This window comes from Triturus cristatus, chromosome 2_1 (genome assembly GCF_964204655.1).
Source record: "Triturus cristatus chromosome 2_1, aTriCri1.1, whole genome shotgun sequence".
NCBI lineage: Eukaryota > Metazoa > Chordata > Amphibia > Caudata > Salamandridae > Triturus > Triturus cristatus.
The window spans coordinates 403203561-403212214 of NC_140581.1; the positions used below are offsets into that span (position 1 = coordinate 403203561).

The following is an 8654-nucleotide window of genomic DNA, read 5'->3' on the forward strand; positions in this document are numbered from 1 at the left end:
GGATGGTCTTCATGAAGGTGTGCAGAGATGGTGTGCATGTGAGCTCTGCTGGTGGCTAATTCAATGTCTTGGATGCATGCAGAGAACATTTTTCACAATTCGCACCATTTCACACCCACTTTTCAGATTTTCCCCCAATTTAGCACCCATTTTTCATATTTGAGCCCCAATTTCACACCCATTTCTCTGCTTAGACCCACAGTTCACACCCACTTTTCAGATTTTCCCCTAATTTAGGACCCATTTTTCATATTTGAGCCCCAATTTCACACCATTTGTCAGCTGAGACCCACAGTTCACACCCACTTCTCAGATTTGAGCCCATTCCACACCCAAATTTCTGATTTGTCCCCCCTTTACACAGCCTTAACAGTGAAATTTAACACCGATTTAACCATAAAATTAATTATTTGGCACATACAAACCCATACATTTGTATTTTTCATATCAAGTACACCCTGTGAATCATGAATTACATACTATTTGACACAACCATTGATGAATTGTGTGCCAGATTTGACTCCTTGTAAAGTCAAGTTGTGCACGATTGACACACTATTACATCTCTGTAATGATGAAACATACACACCATGATATTACTTTTTAACTCTTACTTGCAATTATTGTTCAATGGTAACATGTTATAGTGATATACTGATGCAGGAGAGTAACTTGCAGACAGGGTATGTGTGTTGAGTTTGTTTATTGTCACAAACAGTTCTTGAGGTAATTTTCCACATACATGTCTTTGTCGGTCACAATATGATGTGCTCAAGTGAAGTAATTGTTTATTATCCTGTCCCTTCGGGCAATTCCAGCAGCAGTGGCTGTGGGCCACCTTGCTGTTCTTCATCATCATCCTGGTAATCGACCGGTGCTGCAGGCACTTGGATCCAGGGGGCATTTGTGCGCACACAAATGTTGTGCAATACACAACATGCCAGTATGATTTTGTTTACCATTTCTGGGCTCTACAGCAGTTTGCCACCTGTAATATCTAGGCAACGGAAACGGGACTTTAGTACGCCAAATGTACGCTCCACGATACCACGTGTGCGTCGATGTGCAGCACTGGGTGGTGGTGTTTCGTATGGGTGTCATCATCCACAGGCAGAGAGCATACCCTTGATCACCTATGACATGTAATGGGGAGATGAGTACATGATTCATTAGGCATACTATGTTGGCAGTGTTGACAGTTATTTCTATTGTGATTTTTGCTATTTAACATAACATAACATGTACTTTTGTATAGCACACGTATCACCCGAAAGTCTCAAGGCGCTGAATAACAGATGTATATTGTTACCCAACTCAATGGTACTCATTTTATCAACCTCAGATGGATGAAAGGCTGAGTGGACCCGCCGGGATTAGAACCTGTGACCATGAGGTCGAACACAGGCCCCTACAGTGGATGCATTTGTCCACTGCACCACCAGACCCGGATTTTTAGACTTAGGTTAGACATGTGTTGCTTCTGGATATTTAGCGGCATCAATGCTGAGTACATTGCCTCAGTGTTGATCCTCCAACCATTCATTTTGCTGGTGTTTGCTGCACGGTTGCATAAATGTCACTACAAGTGTACAAAATGGGAATGATACCTGCACAAAAAACACAGACACCAAAAGCCAGCTTTGCTCTCCAAACATCTAGCCATGGCACTGATCCACACTCCTCGCAGTCACCGCCATGTGAATGTTCAAATGACATAGGCCACGCATGACAAAGCTCACATTCAGACATGCATCTCCTGCTGATGGCAGACCTGTGACACCACACAAGCCATGCAATGTATGTCCAGAGCTAAAACGAAGGAACAGACCACAGCCACCTCACCTGCAGGGCCCACTGGGGACAGTGAAAGTTTGCACACACCATCAACAAAAACTTGTGACACTACGTAAACTTACTGGGTCATCTGTCACTAGCAGAGCATCAAACTCACATGACAACTTCTCCAAATCATTTACACTATGTGGTTTATATGACAAGATCAGATTGTCCACACACTTCACCACGCTAATACACATGGCATGGCTCACCTTTGCACACTTCTTTGCATTTGTAATGGATTAGCATTTAACATATCAATTCAACACACAAGTAGTGACCGAATACACATCCACTTACTCCTTGGGCAAACACATGACACACCATATCACAGGTGTGAGAAATATGAGAAATATGTGTAGCTGAGTCAGAGAGGAGATGCTACTAAACCCCATCAACAGCAGCACCCACAACACTGCAGTCAACACCATTGGCGCTAGATGGTGGTTTCATGACACATTTTACGGCCTATGCATGCACATTTGCCCCACAATGCACTTCCTGCAAGCAAAGTGCATTGTTACAAACTTGGTCACAACAAACCTCTGACTTGACACACTGATTTTACATGTGTGAGTACTTATGCAACGTTGGGTCACTCGAATAGGTCACCAGCAACAAGAACTGCAACATAATCATATTCCTCAACAATGCGACCACACACCGGACAGGGATACCAGTGAGGATGACTTTGATTAGCTACATAGATGGTCAGGTGATGGGGGTTACTCTACGCCATGGGTACTCACATACTTTCTCTCTGGGCCCACATTTACAGTGTGGTTTGTGGCAGAGTGCTGCAGCGGTGGGGACGGGGGCAGAGGGGAAGGGGGCGGGGCTAGTAAAAAAAGAAACTGACCATGTGGTTGAACATAGGCCCCTGCAGCGGACACTCTCATTCACTGAGCCACCAGACCCGGCATACACACATCTCTCCCTCTCCCTCTCCCCCCTCTCCCCCTCTCCCCCTCTCCTCCTCTCCTCCTCTCCCCCTCTCCTCTCCCCTCCCCCTCTCCCCCTCTCCTCTCCCCCTCTCCCCCTCTCCCCCTCTCCCTCTCCCCCTCTACTCTCCCCCTCTCCCCCTCTCCCCCTCTCCCCCCTCTCCCCCTCTCCCCCCTCCCTCTCCCTCTCCCTCCCCCTCTCTCTGTCTCCCTCCCTCACTCTGTCTCTCCTTTCCTCTGTCTCCCTCACTCTGTCGCCCTCTGTCCCCCTCCCTCTGTCACCCTCTATCTCCCTCCCTCTTTCGCCCTCCTCCTCCCACCCTCCGTCGTCCTCCTCCCTCAGGCTCCCTCCTCCCTCCATCTCCCTCCCTCTCCGTCTCCCTCCCTCTGTCTCCCCCTCCCTCTGTCTCCCCCTCCCTCTGTCTCCCCCTCCCTCTGTCTCCCCCTCCCTCTGTCTCCCCCTCCCTGTCTCTTCCCCTCTCTGTCCCCCTCTGTCACCTCCCCCCCCCGGCAGCCTGGGTTGAGACAGGTTCTTGGGCACACACACACACAATCGCACCCCAGTGCTTCACAGTTCTATAATGGACCATTTACTTGTTAACAAGGTTTTGTTATATTTCACCTCCTGGCGCACTTGCATCTCCACTCTGACTATCGCTGGAATCGCCCGGCTCCCATAGAGCAGAGTCTCTCAGAGTGTGCGCTGCTGCGGCGGTGTTTGGTGGCACTCTTATAAAATATATAAAAAAAGGAGACACAGGTACAATGTCTACAATGTCTGCAAGGTCTGTGGGCCAACAACAAAGGCTTGCCAGGCCGCTGGCAGCACGCGGGCCTTATTATGAGTACCCGTGCTCTATGCAGTGGAGCCTGTATACCTCATCCTTGTACACAATACATCAGCATGTGGCACGAAGTGATGTACCCATGCCTTTTGTGCCCCCCCCCCTATCAGTGCCTAGGCAACGTATTTACATCCTCCCTCTTGATGGGTCAACAAGATTGTGTTTTTGGGCATGTGGTGTGTTCAGTTGGTACTTACCAACAAGCAATGAATTTCCATATGTGCCATCCTGGAAGTGCTGGTTTATGATGCAGTGTCGGAAGATGAATGCATAATGCACACTCCCTGGGAATTTGGCAATGACATTTGTGAACAGTCCGCGGTGGTCCACTATTGCCTGCACATTCATAGAATAGGTGTGCTTCCTGTTGCGGTATATGTGTGCGCTGTCCGCAGGGGGCACAAATGATACATGTGTGTAGTCAATTGCACCCACCACCTGTGGTAAGCCAGCAATGGCAAGGAATCCTTCCTTGATGGCAATCTGCTCCTGCACAGTGCTGGGGAAGTGAAGGTGCTGGGGAATCAGGCTGAGTATGCCATCCAAGACAGTGGGGAGGAAGGTTGAGAAGGCTGCCTGTGATACTCCACCGACTCTGGCTGTTGTTGGTTGGAATGTCCCAGAGGCCAAAAAGTGCAGCACAGCAAGCAGTTTTGTCTGCAGAGAGATGTTGGTTGTCCGCTGTGTTGGTGGCATCAGCCTGTGGGCAATCAGGGTCAGGATATGCTGGATAGATGTCCTTTTGAGCCTGTAGTGGGCTATGACTTCCTCTGGCCTTAGGTCTGCGAGGTAGACATGTCTGCGCAGTGCCCGCTGTTTTCTTCGTCGCTGCATCGGTAGTGGTGGTCCTGGGGGTGGTGGCATTGGAGGTGGTTGTTGTTGCTGCCTTGGTGGGACTCCAATCTGCATGATGACTAACTCCATGGCTTCTGTGGCTGTTCTGGGGAAGCTCGGGCCTAATCTCCCTTATATACACCCACTTATCTCCAGTGTAAGTCAGGTTTTTATCAGGTGTTGATAACTGGAGATAACGGGAGTTAGAGTGACTTTTTTTGTAGCCTACTTTGCATGTCATTAGCATTGAATATCGCTGCCTTGCAAGGCGATACATTTCCGGTCGCTATCGCTGGAAAAGTAACGCTAAAGGAGGTTAGTGACGCATTGTTGATAGGGCGATGAAATTATCGCCGCTATATCGCCAAAAACTGACACTAATGTGGCGATAAGTCCCTTGATGATATGCCCCCGAGTACTCTCCTACACCCACAGTTGTTTTGCACATTTCATTTTGCCATCTCTCAGCACTGCTTTCGTCTAGTTGATGGAAGTGGAAGACATGTATTCCATCTCCCTCGGTACACCCACTCCGTTATGTGTCATGCATCCTGGTACCGTTCTCAAATAACTTAACCCAACGACTCATCACCCCACCGCTCTCCCAGACGCACTTTCGAAAACGTGTAACATATTAGATTGCACACACTCCCAGGAGTTACATATCGCAGATGGCGATAGATTCAGACAAAGAACATGGGGGCATATTATCGCCCTGGTAGCGCGTTATTAACAACGCGTTACTCCAGAGCGATAAAAATTCCAGAGATAGCGAGGTTATCGCCCTTTTGCAGGGAACATCGCTGGTTTTCCAGCGATGTTCCCTGTAAAAGGGCGATAACCTTGCTGCTATGACCCACAGGATCGTATCAGCCTAATCCACCCCCTATGTTAGGGATGGCTAAGTCAGGATTTTAGCAGACGTTAGGTGTTGGCGCAAAACGGACGTTTTCGCCAAAATCTAATGAATGCTAAAATCATGTGGGCTGCCTTGTAAATATCGTGATGTAAACATCAGCGATATTTGCAAGGTAGTTCATCTTGGGTACGCCCAGTAATGCCCACTTTGCATTTCATTGGAGATGCAAAGTGAGGCATTGGGAAAAAGGGTGCTAACATGCGATTATACATGTTAGCACCCTCTTGTAAATAGGGCGCTGGTTTTAGCTCCGCTTTTTTGGCTTTGTAAGCCAAAAAAGCGGAGATAAAGCCCTTGTGAATATGCCCCATGGACCACAAATCTGAGTGGGATGAAAAATAATGCATAGCATAAGCAGTGCCGCAACAGAGACCAGGGGTCATTAACAAAGCACTCTTTAGAGTTTGGAGAAAGTGTGTGCTCACTGAGTTCTGTTTTGTAACTTTGAGAAGACGGCCCGATGCTAAAGATGGGAACAGTATAGGCTGGGGTAGGGGAGCAGCATGCCATCTGGTTAAAGTCTGGTGTGTGCAGGACATTCATGCAGGTTGGGAGCACATGCATAACTGTCCTATAACGAGAGCAGGCTGCAGCCAGGACACACAAACCGACCAACTCTGATTATGAACAAAACTGGATGTATGTACATGGTTAAAGTCAAAAGAACAATCCCCTTGGAAAACTAGTCAAATAAAACCATAAATGTTCACATCCACTCTCAAACAGAATCGAGATCATACAATCAAACTCAGAGGTGCAAAATTAAAGAGCTTAATAATCAAGTCAAAAAATGTGTTACAATATAGAGTGTATTAAAATAATATATATATACAAACAATTAATCATAATAAAATCACAAATGTTATAATAAAGTTACACAAGTAAGTATTACATTAAGTTCAAGACAAAAATCATGAATAAAAACAGATAAAAACAGTGAGCGAGAAAAGAAGCAGGAAAAAATGATTCCAATCAAGAAAACATCACAGTTATCAGACAGCAAAATAAATCAGCCAATCAAGGTGCACACTATTGGATCAGAAACATATTGTCAGAATAATAACCATAGAGTGTTGCACTTGTCTCTAATCCGTGATGAAATCAAACAATCAAAGCATCGACACGTTTCGGTGGGTCCGAAGATTTTTGTGTCCCCCACCTTCTTCAGGAAAGAAAGAGAATCTTTCACACTCGTTTCTTAAAATTTTATTTCTAAATATAAATAAAAAGAAAACCATTTTTGAATTGATTAGAAAGCTCTCAATCAGCATCCTCTTTAGAGACTCACATCAACTCCCAAATTCACAGTATGACCATAAAGCCACACATATGTAACCCTCATGAAAACATTGACAGATCACAACCATGCTGCATTCATTCCTCAAACGTGACCATATATTGGTCACATATCAATACAAGCAAGATTAAAAAATGTGTACTAAAACTAGCTTCAAATAGAGCTGTAAATAATATCAGCCCCCAGCTATTCAATTTCTCATTAATCACAGATCATATTCCATTATAAACCAGGGGCAGAACATACCTCCAAATATGAACACTGTCCTGATCTAATACCGTTCCCAGCAGTTTTGTCGCCTTCTCCTATAAAAACAACTGTATAATGTGTACAGGAGATTAGACATAATAAGTCCTATTTCATATCTGCTTTATAGTATAAAAAAACGCTATATTTCTATAAATGTCTACCTTAGTCCAGACAGAAAGCCCTTTAATTTTTAGCCAACAAGTCCCTTCTTAATAGGTCACTCTGATATCGACCCGAAATAAGCCAAAGAAGTTGAGCATCCCAATCTATATCGGGAAAAGAGGAATAAACAATGCGTCAAAATAATGGGCCCTACATAGAAAGCATTGAGACTTCAACTCTAAGTATCACATATTGTAAAATGCCTACATAGTTACCTACTTTGTAAAAAGTTTCAAACTGATAACCCTTCTTGGGTAATGTCAGAAGAAGGGAAAATATTATCTCACTCTGCTCACTCCTTTAAAAACCAGGCATATCTGTAGATAAAACAATGGGACTAGTACAATAAGTTGGCACTTCATAATGTGTAGTTCATTGCCATATACACATATCCAAGTAATGATATTGACTTAGTGAGACAACCTCTAATGATTAACTATAAAGAGGTCCCAATATATATATACGCATGTTTTGTGTAAATGTCACAAGATAATATCTCAATGCATTGTAATCAGCTTAAAGTCCCCCTATTTTCATTCCCCTAAAACCCGCAGGTATAGTATCGCTAGAGCAATGCCTTAACAAAAGTTGGATGCTAACCAGTACCTGCATTCCAGTAAATAAGCTGTTTGGATACATGTAGTATCACTAGCGCAATGCTTAAGAAGAGAGACTGGATGCTAACCAATGTCTACATTCCCATAACTAAGCTGAGTGGATACATCCTCAAAAACACCCAAACTGCCCGCCTGAACACCCAAATATCCACTACTTTTACTTACATGTCCAGCCGGTAATTATGATCCTACAATGGGGTTCTGGCACGGGGTTCTCTGCCTCCGTAAACGTAGATTTGAACCACCAAAACATCCTGCTATTTAAGCAAAAAAAGCCCGCGATTCTCCTAATCGCACTCCAAACTAAACCACAAACAGCTGAGGTTGGAATATCACGTGACTCCAAACCCTCAGAGGTGGCGCCATCTTGGAACGATAAATTAAATACAATGCGCCTCCTGTTTTTAAAACTATACTCCTGTATAAAACTAATTGTCCAAAAGGTACCATATTGTACATAGAACCGAGCCTGAAAAGTAACCTCCTTTGTTTCAAAAAGGAAATTTATTTCTTCATCTTTGACGAAACGCTGGGGTAAGAGTATCACGTGTCTGCCGATCTTAAGCAGTGACGCCATCTTAGAACGGGAATTGTACTACAAAGCAACTACTATCTTTAGAAATAACGCTATTATATATAGCTTATTCGGATATAAAGTAACCTATTATGAGTTCCATCGAGCCTAAATCGCAGTATTAAAGTGCCTGCTTCAATTGTTTATAAATACTCTATGAAATTTGGTGGCAATCATGTACATAAAAATCCCAATTCATAGTACCCCTACAAAACGAGGAAAGGGGAAGAAAGGTACATTATCGATAACTAATAGCGCACAGGCAACTAAAATGACCCTACCAGTCGTTCCCATTCTTCCTTAGAATTCAAACCTTTGCTCATAGTATTCAGATAAGAAATATAACATTGCTCTTGAGATTTTCTTTTTATTTCAAGATT

The 8654-nt window shown here is 44.4% G+C and overlaps 1 long non-coding RNA gene across 1 annotated transcript; it reads right to left on the reverse strand.

Moving 5' to 3' along the window:
* Window positions 1-668: 668 nt before the first annotated feature.
* Window positions 669-7988, reverse strand: LOC146865371 (uncharacterized). Its single transcript, XR_014976625.1, has 5 exons — window positions 7866-7988; window positions 7303-7400; window positions 7083-7187; window positions 6919-6989; window positions 669-1133 (listed from the first exon to the last, which is right to left on the reverse strand). It is a non-coding gene; the product is annotated as an uncharacterized LOC146865371 (long non-coding RNA).
* Window positions 7989-8654: the final 666 nt, after the last annotated feature.